The sequence below is a fragment of the Geotrypetes seraphini genome, chromosome 2 (assembly GCF_902459505.1).
Source record: "Geotrypetes seraphini chromosome 2, aGeoSer1.1, whole genome shotgun sequence".
NCBI lineage: Eukaryota > Metazoa > Chordata > Amphibia > Gymnophiona > Dermophiidae > Geotrypetes > Geotrypetes seraphini.
In genome coordinates, this window is record NC_047085.1 from 329,073,807 (window position 1) to 329,091,213 (window position 17,407).

Here is a 17,407-nt window from a genome sequence, read left to right on the forward strand (position 1 = left end):
TATCACTTCTGTCTCTAATCACTAGGCTGTTCCGTCAGCCATCATGTTTCCTGCGAGCCCCATTTCAAGTTGTGAAAGGGTGTATGCTGTAGATAAACATCAGGAGTGCTTTGAGGCTAGTCTGCAATTGCTAGCCTGTTTGAATCGGAAAAAATCCTGCCTTCCCTCCCAGCATCACTCTGAAAATAGACACAGGCTAAAAGCTGGCACCTTTTGTTGAAGCATTTACACACGCTGTTAAAAGAATCTACATATTCTCTCTCTGGCCGGAAGCACCTGTTGTATCTGTATCTGACTCTCATCTGTCCCTGCAGGCAAGAAAGCAAAGTTCTTGATCATTGTACAAATGTTTCCTGAGCAGTTAAACTTTTGCGCTCCTGAGGTGTGTCTAGCTGAACCACTTAAACAGGTGCAAAAATGACTTATTGCTTAATGAAACATAAAACCAAACAATGGGGAGTAAATTATTCAAACTTCCCTGTGCTTATAAATCAGTATTCTAATTGTACACAGGCTATATCCAATATATATATAAAAAAAAATAATTTAACTAAAATCAGTTAGACTGAAACTGAATCCTGACATAACAAAATTAATCCTCCTCAAAAATAACAAAATCCCAACCATAACAAACCTAGTAATAAACTTAATCGCATACCCCATTCAACCCACTCTAAAACTTCTGGGAATGCTGATAGACAGAGGCTATCAACAAAACAATACAGAAATCATTCGCAGTCATGAGAAACCTAAGGAGAGTTTGAAAATTCTTCGACAGAAAACAATTCCAGTTCTTGGTCCAGTCCCTAGTCCTGGGTCTTCTAGGCCAGTGTTTTTCAACCTTTTTACACCTATGGACCAGCAGAAATAAAAGAATTATTTTGTGGACCGGCATCGGTCCGTGCACTGGTGGTTGAAGAACACTGGGCTAAGTCGTGGGCCAGACCCCGCCCCCATAATCTCCACCCCAGACCCCGCCCCCATAATAGTACTAATTGCACCTTGCACGTCCCGTGCCTCATCTGGAAGCCTTCCCTCTGACGTTGCAACGTCAGAGAGAAGGCTTCCAGTTCAGGCGCAGGATGCCCATAAGAGCCACTGCCCATGGCTTTGTGCACTGAATCAGTTAGGAAGAGGGAGCTGGCTCGAAGATAACTCCGCATTGATCGCACCGTGGACTGGTGGTTGAAGAACACTGTTTTGGCCTGATGCACGTGCTGGCCCTGTGGTCCGGCAGGAAATTTCTGTGGACCGGCACTGGTCCATGGACCGGTGGCTGAAGAACAATGTTCTAGACTACTGCAACATCCTCTATCTTCCCTGCCCCACAACAATGATAAAAAAAACTACAAACAGTACAAAACACAGCTCTGAGACTTATCTACTCATTGAGGAAACACGACTACATCACAGCGGCTTACCTCGATTCACACTGGCTCCCAATACAAGCAAGAATACTATTCTAATTCTACTGTCTACTATTTAAGACCATAAACGGAGACTGCCCAGCCTACTTGAACAACCGACTAATCCAAACAACCACAACCAGACATAGGAGAACCCACACTCCATTCACACACCCTCCAATCAGAAATGTCAAACGAAAAAAATGTACGACGGCCTCCTGGCCACTTAAGCAGCAAAACTAGACTACCAACACTCCAATTTACTGATCACGACCCCAGACTACAAAACCTTCAGAAAAGAAATAAAAACCCTGCTATTCAAGAAATCCTTAAAGACAAATTAACACAGCAAGAATCATCTCAATCCCCAATAGCAATCCGCTCCACTCCATAATACCACGGGAAATGTCCAGATAACACATTATGTAATCCGCCTTGAACCGTAAGGTAATGGCGGAATTGAAATCACTAATGCAATGTAATGTAATAAATTATTTTTTTATATATATTGGATACAGCCTGTGTACACTTAAGGTTCCTTTTACTAAGGTACGCTAGCATTTTTAGCGCACGCACGAAATTACCACGCGCTACACCGTGCGGTATGCTTCTAGAATAACGCCAGCTCAATGCTGGCGTTAAGGTCTACTGCGCACGGCAATTTAGTGCTCGCTATTCCGCGTGTTAAGACCCTAACGCACCTTAGTAAAAGGAGCCCTTAATGAAACATAAGCAACAGAACAGGTTAAAGCACATAGTGATTTTAAAATAGAAGCACCTGCCAGCCCTGCCAAACTGGGTGGGCTGGCTAAACCCAAACAGATCCCCCCATTTAAAAAGGAAATGTCCGAGTTTTCTCAGGCTCATGGTAACCCTAACTACACATGCACATTTCAAACAGATGCATGGACAGACAGATATACACACCTCAACAACAGACATCACCGCCATAGCAAAACACACCTGAAGCATGTGATAATGATTTTAATCATGAACTGAATTTAAGAAAAAATGTTTCAGGCACTTCCACCTTCAGGACCTTCCATGTACAGAAGAAACATATGCTGTGGCATTATAATATTTCTATTTATATTATTTGCGCTTATGACACTGAGCTTAAGCCTTTTAGCACTTGAGGGTGTTTATGGACATTGTTAAAAAGCTGATCTCTGCACTTACACAGGAAATATCTGTAGCCTGGAACGTATGTACACGCACGCACGCACACACACACACTGCCTAGGCTGTGGGCTGAGTGTGGCATGCTGCATTTGTACACATATGAACATAAGATATGCTGATGGGTCAGACCAGTGGTCCATCGTGCCCAGCAGTCCGCTCACACGGCGGCCCTCTGGTCAAAGACCAGTGCCCTATTTGAGTCTAGCTTACCTGCATATGTTCTGTTCCTGTAGGAACTTATCCAACCTTTTCATTGGCTTAGCATGTCTGTGTGACTCCTTAGCTGGCACACACAAGTTCTGCCTTCCTGGAAACGGCAGCTTTTCTGCTTGGAAAAGCAGCTGTTTTGGTTTAGCCACCTTGCAACTTGAAAACTTTTTTTTTTTTTTTGCCCATGCAAAGCTGCACCTCACAGATACTGTCTGTGAATGCATGAAGAACGCAGTAACTGCAAAATACAAAATTGGCTACCGTCTGTTATAGTTCTGGGCATTTTCTGTTTAGTTTTCTATTAATTTTTTTAATTACTCAAGAATTCTGTGATACTTATTTTAAAAACTGAACATATCAAAGGGCTTAAAATCTACTTGGAACCTACAGTAGCTAGTTACTTGTGGCCTGGGTTTGGCCACTGTTTGAAACAGGATACTGGGCTTGATGGACCTTCGATCTGTCCCAGTATGGCAATTCTTATACGTTAGGTTTTGATAAAGAAAATACTGTGCCCTTAAAATCCAAATGCTAAAAAATCTAAACTGCAAGATTTGTACAGTAGACTGAAACCACCACATCTGTTGATAACAGTCAAGGTATAAAGTGAAACTTGTCAGCTGCCTTCTACACTAAACTTCCTTCTGTGGGTGCTCAGCCAGTGCATAAAGAAAATGGAGATAGGATGTCTTCTTTTTGTAGGTAATGCCACCAAACTACAGGGTAAAAAATGCCTATGGATGTCTGACACAGGAATGTGGAGGATGATAAGCGGGTCAAGGAATGTGACCATTAGGGTTTGCATTAGGGTTGCATACAGCGCACAGAACTGTATCAGTGGCTGTCAGTTAGAGGAAGAGACATCAACATTTGCATAAAAACACAGGTATGGTTACGGGTAGTGAAGGAACAGTAAAAGCATCGCACTACCCCCCTCCCGCCCTTTAGAAGTGTGAAGCACAAGCAATAAGCAGAGGGCTGGATTCAGTCCTGTACTGCTGCTGAGAGAGTTCTGAGAGAGCCAGAGCTGTAAGGGCAGAGAGCTTGGAGAGTAAGGTTACCAATGTCCAGATTTACCTGGACATGTTCTCTTTTTAGGTGTCCAGACCAGGTTTTCAAAAACCCGGCACTTTCTCCGGATTTTGAAAACCACTGAGCTCGGGGCTGCATCTGGAGGGCATCTGCGCATGTGATGGCATTGCGTTGGATCCACGCATGCAAAGATGCCCTCCAAACACGGCCCTGAAGAGACGGGGGTTTGTGTGGGGCTAAGTTTGGGGGGCAGGACTATGGGTGGAATGGGGCGTGGCTGTGGGTGGAAAAGGGTGGGGCCAGAGCGGAATGGGGCAAGGCAACACATCCTCTTTCTTTGAGGGCAAAATCTGGTAACCCTACTGGAGAGGGAAAATGAGGGGTTACACATCCCATTGATCTTTTTGTCCACCCTGAACCTGAGGCCACTGCCAGCTGGTCTCTCAAAAGGCAATTCTATAAAATAGGCACTAACAATTACACATTGATTATGCGTGTAAATGTATAGAATAATGGCTGTAAGTGCACCAAATCTGCCTAAGTTCTATACTGCAAACACACACGCAACTTATATAGCGTATATTTGCAATAGAGATGGGCTGTCATTTGAAATGAATGCCGTCTACCTCTTCTTACATGGTGTACCCTCTTTTCCCAAAAGGGGGAGCATTACACAAACTATTGCACATGCACAAAGCATTGAGTAGGCTTACCCTATGAGAAAGAAGGAGCAGTATGAGTGTCCAAAGTTGGGCACGCTTTTGAGATGCGCGTGCAAATAAATTGGCTAATAGGCTTTGAGCCACCATAATTAGGTGTTAATCAATTATTGATGTTAATTGGCACCCATTAAAATTTGCACAAGCATCTGGATGCATGTCATTCTATATGGCACGGTGCCAAACTTTCATGGCAGGCATCTGAAAAGGGAGCATGGCTATGGGCGTAAAGGGCGTTCTTAAAAGTTGCACGCACCTAGCCTGGGCACTGGCACTTACACCGGATTTCAGCAGGCGTAAGTCCAGCGCCCAAAAGTTAGACCCAAGATCCGCACTAAATGCTATTGTATACAAGGCACACTCCCTATAGAGGCCAGCGCTGAGCGCTGAATTTTTAGGGCACCGTTTATTCCCTCCGTAGCGCACTCTCTTTAAGAAGAGGGTGCACCGCTCAAAACAAATTTTTAAAAATATCCCAAACACGCCGAACCTCCATTTTCTCTGTAACTGCTCTTACGATTTGGAACGCTCTTCCGCTTTATTTAAAAACCGAAAAAACTTTAAAAACGTTCAAAAGCAACTTAAAATGTTTCCTTTTTAAAGATGCTTTTAACTGAAGTTTTATTATTTTTTTTTTTTAAACGGATTTTAACTAAAGTTATTTTAGTCTTTTTTTTTTTTTCTCTTCTATTAACTCCTGCCCTTTTGTGTTTACCCTTAATGTCTCTCTCATTTACTATAGCGATTGTATTTCTTCCCTCTTTCCTTCATGTGTCTTCTGTTCGTTCGTTCTTAATAACCTAGTATGTGTAGTAGTTTGTCCTACAGTTCTTTTTTTGAAAGTATGTTTTAATCGTAATTTTGTTTGTTGAAATGTCATTTTATGCTTTGTACAACGCTTTGCAGAATCGATAAAGCGTTTAATCAAAAAACTAATTAAACAATAAACAATAAAACAATAAACAAACACAAAAAACAAGAAAATGTTCTGGTGTATGTATGGGTGTGGCTCCCACTTAAGCACATCACTTATAGAACATGGTATGTTACATGTGTATCTCTAACACTTAGGCATGAGCATTTATGCCAGCTTCAACTACTTGTGCCTCGCTTTTAAGTACATATATCCCAGATAGGCTAACATTCTGTAAAATAATGCAGATGCCTATGTGTAGGGTTACCAGATTTCTTCATTTAAAAAAAAAAAAAAGAGGACATGGGGCCCCACCTCACGCAAACCTCATCTCTTCTTCCCTGAATCTGAGCTGCGTCTGGAGGGCCTCTGAGCATAAGTGCATGTGACGCGAAGACATCACACACATGTGCGCTTGGGTGTAACATCATCACGTCACATCCACGCATGCTCAGGGACTTCCAAAACATAAGAACATAAGATTTGCCGCTGCTGGGTCCGACCAGTGGTCCATCGTGCCCAGCAGTCAGCTCATGCGGCGGCCCTTAGGTCAAAGACCAGTGCCCTATTTGAGTCTAGCCTTACTTGCGTATGTTCTGTTCCAGTAGGAACTTATCCAACCTTGTCTTAAATCCCTGAAGGGTGTTTTCCCCTATAACATGTCTTCTAAAAAGAGGACATGTCCAGGTTTTCCAAAACATCTGGTAACCCTACCTACGTGCCTTATAGAAAAGGCTCCTAGCAGGTGCTCTCTTATAGAGCCGCCCTTTCAGAGCTAATGCTGTGACTCCTGTTATGTCTGTTTCGAGGGATGATTAAAGAGGGTGACTACCCTTGACCTGTCTCCTGCTTTAGAAAGATCTAAGTATACAGTAACTGAAAACCAAGCCCTGATCAGCCAAAATACTGATTACGGGTTTAAGGTTTTAAACATTCTACCCGTGTCAGCTGAAAGCTAGACGACTCCCAGCTACAGAAAGAAAACATCCAGTGTTCGACACTTCACTCTCCTTGTACAGAAACCGAGCAGGATTAAGAAGCTGTCTGCACTTAAAGTTACCAATCAGTAGTACTACTGGCACCTGCAGAGATGCCCAATTACTCAGTTCCAGGCTGGAGATTCTGGGACAGGCCTAGATTTCTGACCGCCCAATCTTTGTGCATTCTGGAACTTGCAGCACTGATTTCAATGGGCACGATCAGGCACTACAAATCCCACACTGCTTTGGGATGTAAAACCAAGACTAGCTAAAATGTCACCAGCCTGGCAAATGACCTGGCATTTCTGCACCTGCCAGGTAGGAGCATTTTTAGGGTTACCAGATGTCAGGGTTTCCTGGACACGTCCTCTTATTAGAGGACTGTACGGATGCCCGGGGAGATCTCCAAAACCCGTCAGTTTGTCCAGAAGCCCCAAGCTTGTGCCGCATCTGGAGGGCCTCCGAGCACTTGCGAAAGCAATGTGACATCATCACGTCGCATGATAGAAGGATCTACAGATGCAGCCCCCAAGCTCGGGAAAGAAGTTTGTGTAGGGGCGGGGCTGGGGGTCATGTCCTTTAAAAAAATAAAAAAGACAAAATCTGGTAATCTTAAACATTTTAAAAGCAAACACCAGGAGGAAGGGGTAAAACGCCGACTTCGCGGATCTAAAACCGCAGGTCCTTAAAAATCTGAGGTCCGTGCACTTTTAGTTTCTGGCTCTGACAGACCTGGATGACAATTTAGCTCTGACGAATCCATTTCAGCAGAGGGACTGAAAAGTATTAGGATCCGTCAACACTAAAATGTCATAGAGGTCTGTCATAGAGGTCTGTCAGAGCCAGAGACTAGTGCTGGAGCGGCTCTAAAACAAATCCTTTAAACCGGTTTCCTGGTAAAAGAAAGTGAGAGATGGTTGTGCTTGCTATATCCCTATCCCACCCTGCCTATGGGGGTCTGCTTAAACCTGACTTTCTTTCTGGGCGCTGTCCATTCTCATTCATGTTCTGTATCACATTGGTTACTGTTGTTTGTTTTCAGTAAATTTAAAAATCTGAGGTCCGCGCCACTTTTAGTCTCTGGCTCTGGCAGACCTCTATGACATTTTAGCGCTGACGGATCCTAATACTTTTCCCTCCCTATGCTGAGACGGATCCGTCAGAGCTCAATTGTCATCGAGGTCTGCCAGAGCCAGAAACTACAAGTGGCACGGACCTCAGATTTTTAAGGACGAGCGGTTTTAGATCCGCGAGGTCCGCGTTTTACCCCTTCCCAACACCAGGAATCCTGGCAGCAAAATACATTCGTTTAAAATTCATGCAGTTGAATTCCTCAGTGTTAAGAAGGAAAATGGAATCCACCATACCTGAAAGCGATTCCCACATCCTGAAGGGGGTGATCCTCCAAGGAAAGATGAAAGGAGATAACAAGATCTACAATAAGAAAAAATTAATTAATTAATTAAAAAAAATTTAAAAAAAAAATATATATATATATATATATGCAGGGGTAAACATCATGTAAAAGGGACTCTGTGGACAGAAAACAGCAACTAACAAAATCCTTGAATTCCCAATGGGTGGTAAGTGAAATGAGAGAGAAGGTTCAGAGAACTCCCCAATACAGGTTCCCGCCGGATCTGCTGCAACTGGAACGTGGCCCCGGCCAGAAATAGAGCCTGACCCGATCTGCTGCCATATGTCAGCATTACACAGCATGGACGAGTCATTTCGTTGCAGCAAATACTGTGTAACATAGTGGGGTGGGGGAGAGAGAGAGAGACAGGTAGGAACTGGGAAGAGTCGTCTGGCAGCAAATCAAGAATGGCAAAGCTGGAGAATGATGTCTGCAGGGCACTGGCGGCGCACGTCTCGGTTCCTACCCATCGCCTCGGTTTACCTAAGAAAAGCAACAGTCCTTGAGCCCCGTCCAGCTATCGCTCCGGACCGTGCAGCTCCGCCAACCCCCCTTCCCGACGTCACTCCGGATCCCTTTCGGGTGCCACTCCACTTCACCCCGAATCCCCAGTGCCAGTCCGCCAGTTCCGCAGACAACTTGGGCAAATCGGATCCGCCTCACCCCCTCGGCAAAGGGGGTGGGTGGGTAAGTGAACTTTCCCCTTTTAACCTGAGCTCCTTTCAGAAGGCAAAGCGCGATTCCGACCTTCCCTGATTCCGGCGCGGGCTTTCCGGACCTCACTTGCTCCCCGCAATCAGGACCCGCGAGAAAGGGGGGGGCGGCGGCGGCCTGCCCTGTTCCCCGGACACCGGACGGAGGATCGCTGACAACGGGGCTCGACCTGAGGCTTCTCTGGCTGGAAGGGGAACTGCTGGTAAACAGGAAGCAGCAGCTCGGCTACAGTTAGCTGAATAGGAGCCCCGGGGAGGGAGCGATGGGCCAATGTCCTGCACAACAGCAGCATCTAGCGCCAGGAGAGTTTGTGCAGATGTTGGCACACCACTGCATTCTTTAACTCATGGTCTCTCTACAATGTGGATGTTTCCTGCCACTGTCCCTGCTATTTTTATTTATTCTTTCTGGAACCTATTGATTGTATTTTATTCCTCTTTCAGTCCCTCACAATCACTCCCTGCAGCAGCTTCCACTATTTAGCTCTGCAAGTTGCACTAACTGTGTGGACTGATTTTCTGTCATTCTGCAGGAAGTCCCCTCCCCTTTTGTTGACATCATTGTCCTTTGCCAAGCCCACCTACAGAAGAATAGAACTGCATCACAGGGGGCGGGACTTTACCTAGAAATTCCCCACTGAAAGACAACCTGTTGCTGTCATTAAAAAAGAGCATTCCATTCTTAAGGTGGTCTGCCCTACATCCTGGAGATCCTGAGAATCCTGCAAATCATGGTTTTTTTTACCATGTTTCCTCATGATGTGATCGCGCGAGTGCGTGGGTTTTCTGTGCTAATCGTAGGCTAGTGATTTAATGCCCACGAGCTGTGCTACTTTTGGGTGCCCTTCATGTCATATTCAAAGGCAAGTAAATAATACTCCAAACGAAGATCAGACTTGTCCAGGCACTCATTTCCTCAGTAGTCAAGGATGTGAAAGCTGGACACACAGAAAGAAGATTGACTCTTTTGCGCTTTGATGCAGGAGAAGGATTTTTTGTGTGCTGTGGACCGCCAGAAGAACTAACAGATCGATTATGAAAGAGATCAAACCGGCCATGTCACTCAAGCCCAAATGATGAAGTTAGGACTGTCTTATTTTGGTCACACTGTCTTTAGGATGACAAACTTTAGGCTCAAACTTAATTCAGATAAAACGACTTTTTTCATTGCTTCACCACATCCACTTGACATTAAATCACCCCTCTGTATCAATAACCTTAGTTACCCTATCCAGCCCTCCATAAAGATACTAGGTGTAACTCTGGATCAATGCCTAACCATGAAAGACCAAGTAGATTCCTTAATCAGAAAGGGATTTTTCACTCTCTGGAAACTCAGATCCCTTAAAGCTTATTTTGTTACATCGGTTTTTAGAATCCTAGTCCAATCCCTCGTACTAAGCCTGCTTGACTACTGTAACATCGCCTATTTGGCAATTTCCCAAAAAAAATATGCGACGCCTACAACTGTTGCAGAATGCGGCAGTTAGACTAATCTTTGGACTAAAAAAATTTGACCACGTGACACCCTACTACCGGCAGCTACATTGGCTGCCGATGAAGGCACGCGTAAAGTTCAAATTTGCTTGTTTCTGCTTTAAAGCATTACACGGATTTGCCCCCAAATACATTACTGACCTTTTCTCCTTCTCAACCAACAGACACAAGAGAAGTTCACATTCCAACTTCATTTCCCCCCCAGTGAGAGGTTGCAAACTGAAAAAACACCATGAATTCCTTCTCTCACACCAAGCAGCATCATGGGGTAAAGACCTAGAACAATTACTTTCGCCCTCTACTTATGAGATATTTAGGAAACGTCTAAAAACACACCTGTTCTTAAAACATCTTGACAACTGATCCACTTATCTCTTTCCTCTCAATAGCGACCTACTGTCCTTTTGATCACTTTTGTCCTCAACAATGAATTTCCTGTCTAATTACTTCTCTTTCTTCTTCCCCTCTTGAAGTCAGTCAATTTGTACCTTTGCTTAATCTTTTGTAAACCGCATAGAACTTCATGGTATTGCGGTATATTAGCTGTTATTATTATTATTATTTAGAGAAAGACCATTTGAGACGGACGTTAACTTTGGGAAAAACGAAGTAACCAGGTGAAGAGGGCGACCTACAATCAGATAGCTTTACATGTTGAAAACAATCACGGGGATGACTCTGGAGGATATTACCGGACTAGCACAAAACCGATCTCTTTTTGGATCTGTAATTCGCTAGGACTCAAGCACGAGTCAATGGCACTTAACTCATGTCATAGTAATTCTCCACCTCCTCGTCTCGTAGGACAAAATTGGATTATGGATTCTCCAAAATGTAACCGCACAAGTGGCGGTTGAAGGTTATGAGGAAGAATCCGCCCCCCTCTCAACTTAAATTAATCAAATAGCCACTTCAACACAATTTGCTTAAAAGTCACAAAGAGTAAAACTGAAATAAATAAATAAATAGTAAATACATAAACAGAATTGTTGATTTGACTTTGTATAAAGTAGGTTTGATGGGCCTAGTTGTTTTCTTCTGCTTTTCAGTTACAACTGGCTTCTCCTAGGCTATGGTACCGTGATGGCAATTCTAAGGTCACCAAAATTTAGGCCAACTTTCAGTGTAAGAGTCCTTACACAGAATACTAGTATAAATCAGCATTGACAGACCTAAATATAGGTACAGTACTCCCCCAAAATTCGCAGAGGTTCTGTTCCAGGAACACCCGCAAATTTTGAAAACCCGTGAATACGGTTTTGTAGTGGATCGAAGGCAGGAGAGGCAGGTAAGCAAACTTCAGTTGTGGCACCGGCGGGTGCTGCTTTGACTCGCTCCTGATTGGTGTAGCCTGACTTTAGTACCAGGAAGAGGCGGTCGGAAAATACCGCAAAAGACTGAGTCCGCGATTCGCGAAACATGAATTCGCGGGAGAACACTGTACACACATTTATACCACTAAATTCCTACCACCACCACCCACATTCGAACACTGAGCTCCATATCTCCAAACATATTCTCCCCCTCTCTTTTAGCATTTATAAGGTTATTAATACATTGACATTTACCCATGCCATAAAATCCCCCCCCCTGCCTTTTACAAAACTAGCGTGGATTTTAGCACCAGCTTCGGAGCTGTTACCACCATGGTCGGTGCTAAAATCCGTGCTACGGTTTTGTAAAATGGGGGGTTAGTTAACGCTCTATTAATTATGGGAGCATACATAACCTGTCATTTCTTGGGGCGTAATGACCATCTTTTAAAATAATTTTATTAATTGAAGGATGTAATATACAGAAACATTTCGCAACAAAGGCAATTTACAACATTATCGCTTATAACTAATTAGATAACAACCATATAAGCATTTTTATATAAGATAAACCTCTCCTTTCCCCTCCCCCCACCAGCACTTCACCATGAATAAGCAAGCTAATAATTACCACATCCTGGTTCCCCATCAGGTAAGGGAACCACTTACAAATCGCCTGATCAATGTCTTCCAGAATCCTATTCATCTTTAAAAGCATACTGTTCCACATCCTTATAACAAGGGTCTGCTGAAAAGTTCTCAGTCCAGCCAAGAAGAGAATGACTGCACTTTTCTTGACACTTTTCATTTCAAAAATATGAAATAACTGATTCCTATGATTGAAACCACACGAATCCTACTAATCATAGTCTGATGTATTATTTGGGCATGTATGGACATACAATAGTTACTCCATCCTTTTTGTTGATTACTGCAGAAATAACATGACCATCATCACTACAAATATTTCACAAAGCCTAGAATAATACACCTACATGTAAAACAGAACAAGTTGGACTACTAGAGTTCTATACAGAAACTATGTAAACAGAACTGAGGTGTGACCCAGTTTCTCTTTTTCAATTGCCCGTTTTCTGTTCTTTCCAGTTGGTGCTTTTCAGGTGGTGCTGTCTATTTGTCCATTCTCCACTTTTTCTATCTTCAGGAATGGCTTAGTGGTAGAGCAGCTACCTCAGCCTGTAGGATCAAATCATAGTTCAGCTCTTTGTGACCATGGCAAGTCATTGCCCCACAAAATAAATACTGTACCTGTATGTATGTAAACTGCTTTGAATGTGTAACCAAGTCCATGTCCTCACTATATCTATCGCTGACATATTTCCTCTTTCTGTCTGAATTTTCATTCAAGAAAGCATGGGACAGGCATGTGGGGTCTCTTATGGAGGGGTGAGGACATTATGGATGCCGTGGATGGGCAGGCTGGATGGGCACAGCCAGTTCAGCATGGCTGTTTAACCACAGCTGTTTCATTGCGGCCTTTGCAATGTCAAGCACTTACCTTGCTGAAGCTGTGAGGTTTGAAAGAGAGGGGGGGAATAGCCTCCCTCATCCCATTGGTGCTTCTTTCTTTTCCCTTCACCCACCGTGGTCTTCTCCTGCCTCCGCTTCATCTGGTGACTTCAAGGTTTGAAAGGGGGGAGGGGAGGCATCATCATAGATTAATCAGGCGCATCGTAAGGTTTCCCTTTATATTGGAACAGAAAGTTGTCCAGAGGGAAGACTTCCAGGATAAAAGGTTGACTTTGAGAGGGTGTCTCAATATTAGGAGATGAAACAGCCTACGCTGAAAGAGCCATAATGAAATGGCTGTGATGAACTGTCCCATGCTGAAAGGATGGCTCTGAAAGAGCTATGCTGAACTGGCCACGCTGAAACAACCGTGATGAATCGTCCCATTCCTGACTGGATGGACCAGTTGGCCTTTATCTGCCATCATGTTTCTATGTTTCTTTCTTTTGGCTCTTACTGCCAGCAAATAATGAAAAATGCATGCATTATCTCTAATATATTGAGCTGTCATAAAACCAATCTAACCCTTAACTTAGCTACCCTTGTCACCATAATGGTACAGTGGTTAGAGCTGCAGCCTTGGCACCCTGAGGTTGTGGTTTCAAATCCCACACTGCTCCTTGCGACCCTGGGCAAGTCACTTAATCCCCATTGCCTGAGGTACATTAGATGGAGTAGGAGCCCACTGGGACAGTTAGGGAATAATGCTTGAGTACATGAATAATTTGTAATCTGCGTAGGATATGCAGAATATAGATTATATATATTTAAAAAATGTTCAATAAAGAAATGGGATAATAATTCTAAACTTTATCTCTCCCAGGTTCAGATATTAGGCATCACCTGAGCTTCACTAAATTTACATTGCTGAGATGGGTTTTCAAATATAGCTTGATAGACTTCAAATGGTTTGGGCGGTCAGCTTTGAGTTATACTGTTTATGAAATTTCACTGAATACTTCTTGGGCCCAGGTGCTTTGTTGGAGGATGAAGCCTTTATTGCTTCAACTAGTTCATGGGCACTAAGAGGGGATCCAAGTGCATTCTTTGAAGGCTCTGAAAGAATAGGATGAGAGAGATCTTTTCAAAACTTGTCTATCAATGGCTTGGATTCCGCATTGATAGACTGGAATAGGCTACAGTAGTACATAACAGACTCTTGAACAATCACATCTTTCTCAACTAAGGGCCTGTTTTACAAAGCCGCGCTAGCGGCTGCTGTGCGGTAACGGCCCCGTAGCCCATAGAGATTTAAAGGGCTTCGGGGCTGTTGTTGCGTGGCTTTGTAAAACAGGCCCTAAGTGTTGATTGACTTTAGTCCTTATTGTTGTAATCATATGATTTTTTTTATAGCTATGTACTGTGCTAACAATTTTCCGCTATGTTTACTCCCATATATTTACCAGTATGCTAATCTAATCTAATGCAAGATTTCTGAATCGCTCTAATACCATATAGTTCAAGGTGATTTATATCAGAAAGAATCCATAATAATTCTATGGGAAGATATAATTCTTTGGTTAAAAAGATATCCTTACAATTCTTTAGATAAAAATACTAACTTTACAATCTATAATATAAAAGTGTTTAAGCATTTTACAAAATATCTCCTGCCTAGCATTCAGACTTAGGAGTCCTTTTACTAAAGCTTAGTAAAGAGAGTATGGCACAGTGATTAAAGCGAAAGCAAAAAGTGGAGCACGAGTTTCCAGCTGTCCAGGAGATATTATTATTTATTAATTTCTCAATTCAAATAGTCATATAAAAACAAGTCAAAGCAGCCTCAGGATTTATATAGGTACACACTGTATCATGGATAATACAACCTCACAAAAGTGAGATCAGGTTTCAACAACTACAGTGGTACTTAAACCTTACAGCAACTGTTGAGACGTGTACGAGCAATTTCTTCCAGCGGAAAGTAAAAGTTTCCAAGTTAAATACAAATTTTGATTTTGATTGCAAAATCTTAATTCAATGCGATTTACAAGTACTAGTAAAATTCAAGTTTCAAGTTTATTTGAAATTTGATGAATCGCTTATACATAAAATACTAAGCGATGTACAATAAAATCCAAATTTGAATGTAAAATAAAATACAGAATAATGATAATAAATAAAACACTAAGCGAATTACTATAAAATCCAAATTTGAACATATATTAAAATACAAGGTAATAATAATAACAATAACAATAAATCAAAATAAAAAGGGGGTTTGACCTACAGACCAACAGACTCAACTGGAAGGAAGGGAAGAGGGAATCAGGTTACAATATTAATCATTTTAAAAAGAGAGAAACATAAAAGGAGAAAACATTAGGAGGGTTACTTTTTTTTTAAAGACTGGTGCTCTGCAATTATTCCATATTTGAGGTAAACGCATCTTTAAACAGAAGGGTTTTTAAGTTAGTTTTGAAATGACTAATATCTTTTTCATCTCTAATATATTTGGGGAGAGAATTCCAGGTTTGAGGTGCAACTACTGAGAATATATCATATCGTTTTGTGCCAATCACTTTCAAAGAAGGGACTACCAAAAGATCTTGGCTTGATGAACGAAGGGTACGAGAAGAGTTGTATGGGATGAGTATCCTGTTTATAAATTGCGGTTCATTTGTGGATAAAGTTTTAAATACCAAAAGTAAAATTTTGAAAATGATGCGATGATTGATGGGAAGCCAATGTGAGGCAATCAGAAAGGGGGATACATGGTCATATTTTTTCCCGTTGTGAATTAATTTAACGGCAAGATTTTGAATAATCTGCAGACGTTTCTTTTCTTTTTGGGTAATATTTAGTAATAATGAGTTACAGTAGTCTAGCTTTGAGATGATGAGTGAGTGTATGAGTATATTTAGGGATTTTGGTTCCAGGAACTTGGAAATAGAACGAATTTGGTGTATGCGATAAAAGCAGGATTTAACTATGCTACTTATGTGCTCATGATAAGAAAGATTTTCATCGATAATGACTCCTAATAATTTTAATGATGAAACAATATTAATCGGAGTGTTATTGATGTTGAAAGTAGAGCACAACTATAGTCCTTGTTTGTGTGAAAAGAGCATAGCTTTTGTTTTATTAATGTTTAATGATAGTCTATTGGAATTCAACCAATTTTTGATTGTTTCTAATTTCTGGTTGATCTGATGTATGTCTTCTGATTTTTCTGGATTTATGGGATGGGACAGTTGAATCTCGTCCGCATATGTGTAGATTGTGAAACCTATGGATTGACATAGGCTCAGAAGGGGCGATAGAAAAATATTAAACAGTAGTGGAGATAGTATGGAACCTTGAGGGATGCCGTAATTTAGGGAGAAAGATTTAGAAGTAGTATTATTAAAATGTACGGTATATTTTCGATCTGACAAAAAAGAGGTGAACCATTGTAGAACTTGGTCGCAGACACCAATGGATTTTAGCCTGTTTAAAAGTAAGATATGATCGATGGTGTCGAATGCGGCGGATAAGTCTAAAGAGAAGATGATAACTGAATTGTGATGGTCCAGCTGATAGATTATATTTGTGGTTAACCCAATCAGAGAGTATTCTGTATTGTGATTGGGATGCAACACATTTGTTGCTTCGATAAAGTCGGATAACTGTTCAAAAACTACTCGTTCTGTGAGCTTTGCCAAGAAAGGGATATTTGTGATGGGGCGATAATTTGAGGCTTCCTCTGAACTTATCTTATGGTCTTTCAGTATAGGAAAAATTGCTGCAGATTTCCAGGAGGAAAGAACAATGCCTGTGCTGATGCTGTTTAGTACAAAGTGATGTATGAATGGACCAAAACAGGAAAAAAAATTTTTTTAAATTAATGGAGGGATAAACTAGAACCTTTTAAGTTTACTTTGAGGAAAAGGCATTTAATATCCTCTAAGGATGGGAGGTTAAAGGCAGAGCATTTTGCTAATGGAAGAAGATTGTTATCTGGATTATCAATTAGGATATCAGATATGGGTTGATCAAAGTTTTTGTGTATTATCGTGATTTTTTCACAAAAGTAATTAGTGAGTTCTTGGGCTGATGGTTTATTTTTATTAGCATCTATCAGTGCATTAGGTGATAAGGATTTTACAATTGAATACAAAATAGAGGGGTTTCTTGCCTTCGAGATTTTTTTAGAATAATATTGTTTTTTTGTGAAATTGATTTTAGACTTGTAGAAGTATGCAAGTTCTTTATATGATTTTTGGTTTTCGTCAGATTTATTTTTCCGCCATCTTCTTTCCAGACACCTCAGTTGTCTTTTGATCAATAAGAGTTCATGCGAGAACCAAGGATTGCGTATTTTTTGAATAGGAATGAGTTTATTAATGGTTGGGGCTTCCTTGTCCAGTAGAGATTGTATTGATGTATTCCAGATTGATAAGTGCTCATCAAGGGTGCCTTCTAAGAAGTTTAGTGTTTCTGGGTTTATGATTGGTTGGATATTTTTTTCCTCGAGTTTAGAGTAATCGCGATAGCTAATTTTTCTAGGATGCAA

At 41.7% G+C, this 17,407-nt stretch overlaps 1 protein-coding gene across 4 annotated transcripts in view; it reads right to left on the bottom strand.

Moving 5' to 3' along the window:
* Positions 1-8,874, bottom strand: part of LIMD1 (LIM domains containing 1) — a 141,212-nt gene extending 132,338 nt beyond the window's left edge. Inside the window, exons 1-2 of one of the 4 annotated variants that reach the window (XM_033930181.1) lie at positions 8,607-8,874; positions 7,810-7,876 (exon numbers count right to left, since the gene is read on the bottom strand). The gene's annotated coding sequence lies outside the window, so the exon portion shown is untranslated. Of the gene's footprint in view, positions 1-7,809; positions 7,877-8,000; positions 8,274-8,342; positions 8,524-8,570 lie in introns of those variants that run through there. The other 3 variants (XM_033930183.1, XM_033930184.1, XM_033930185.1) reach the window with 3 other exon arrangements.
* Positions 8,875-17,407: the final 8,533 nt, after the last annotated feature.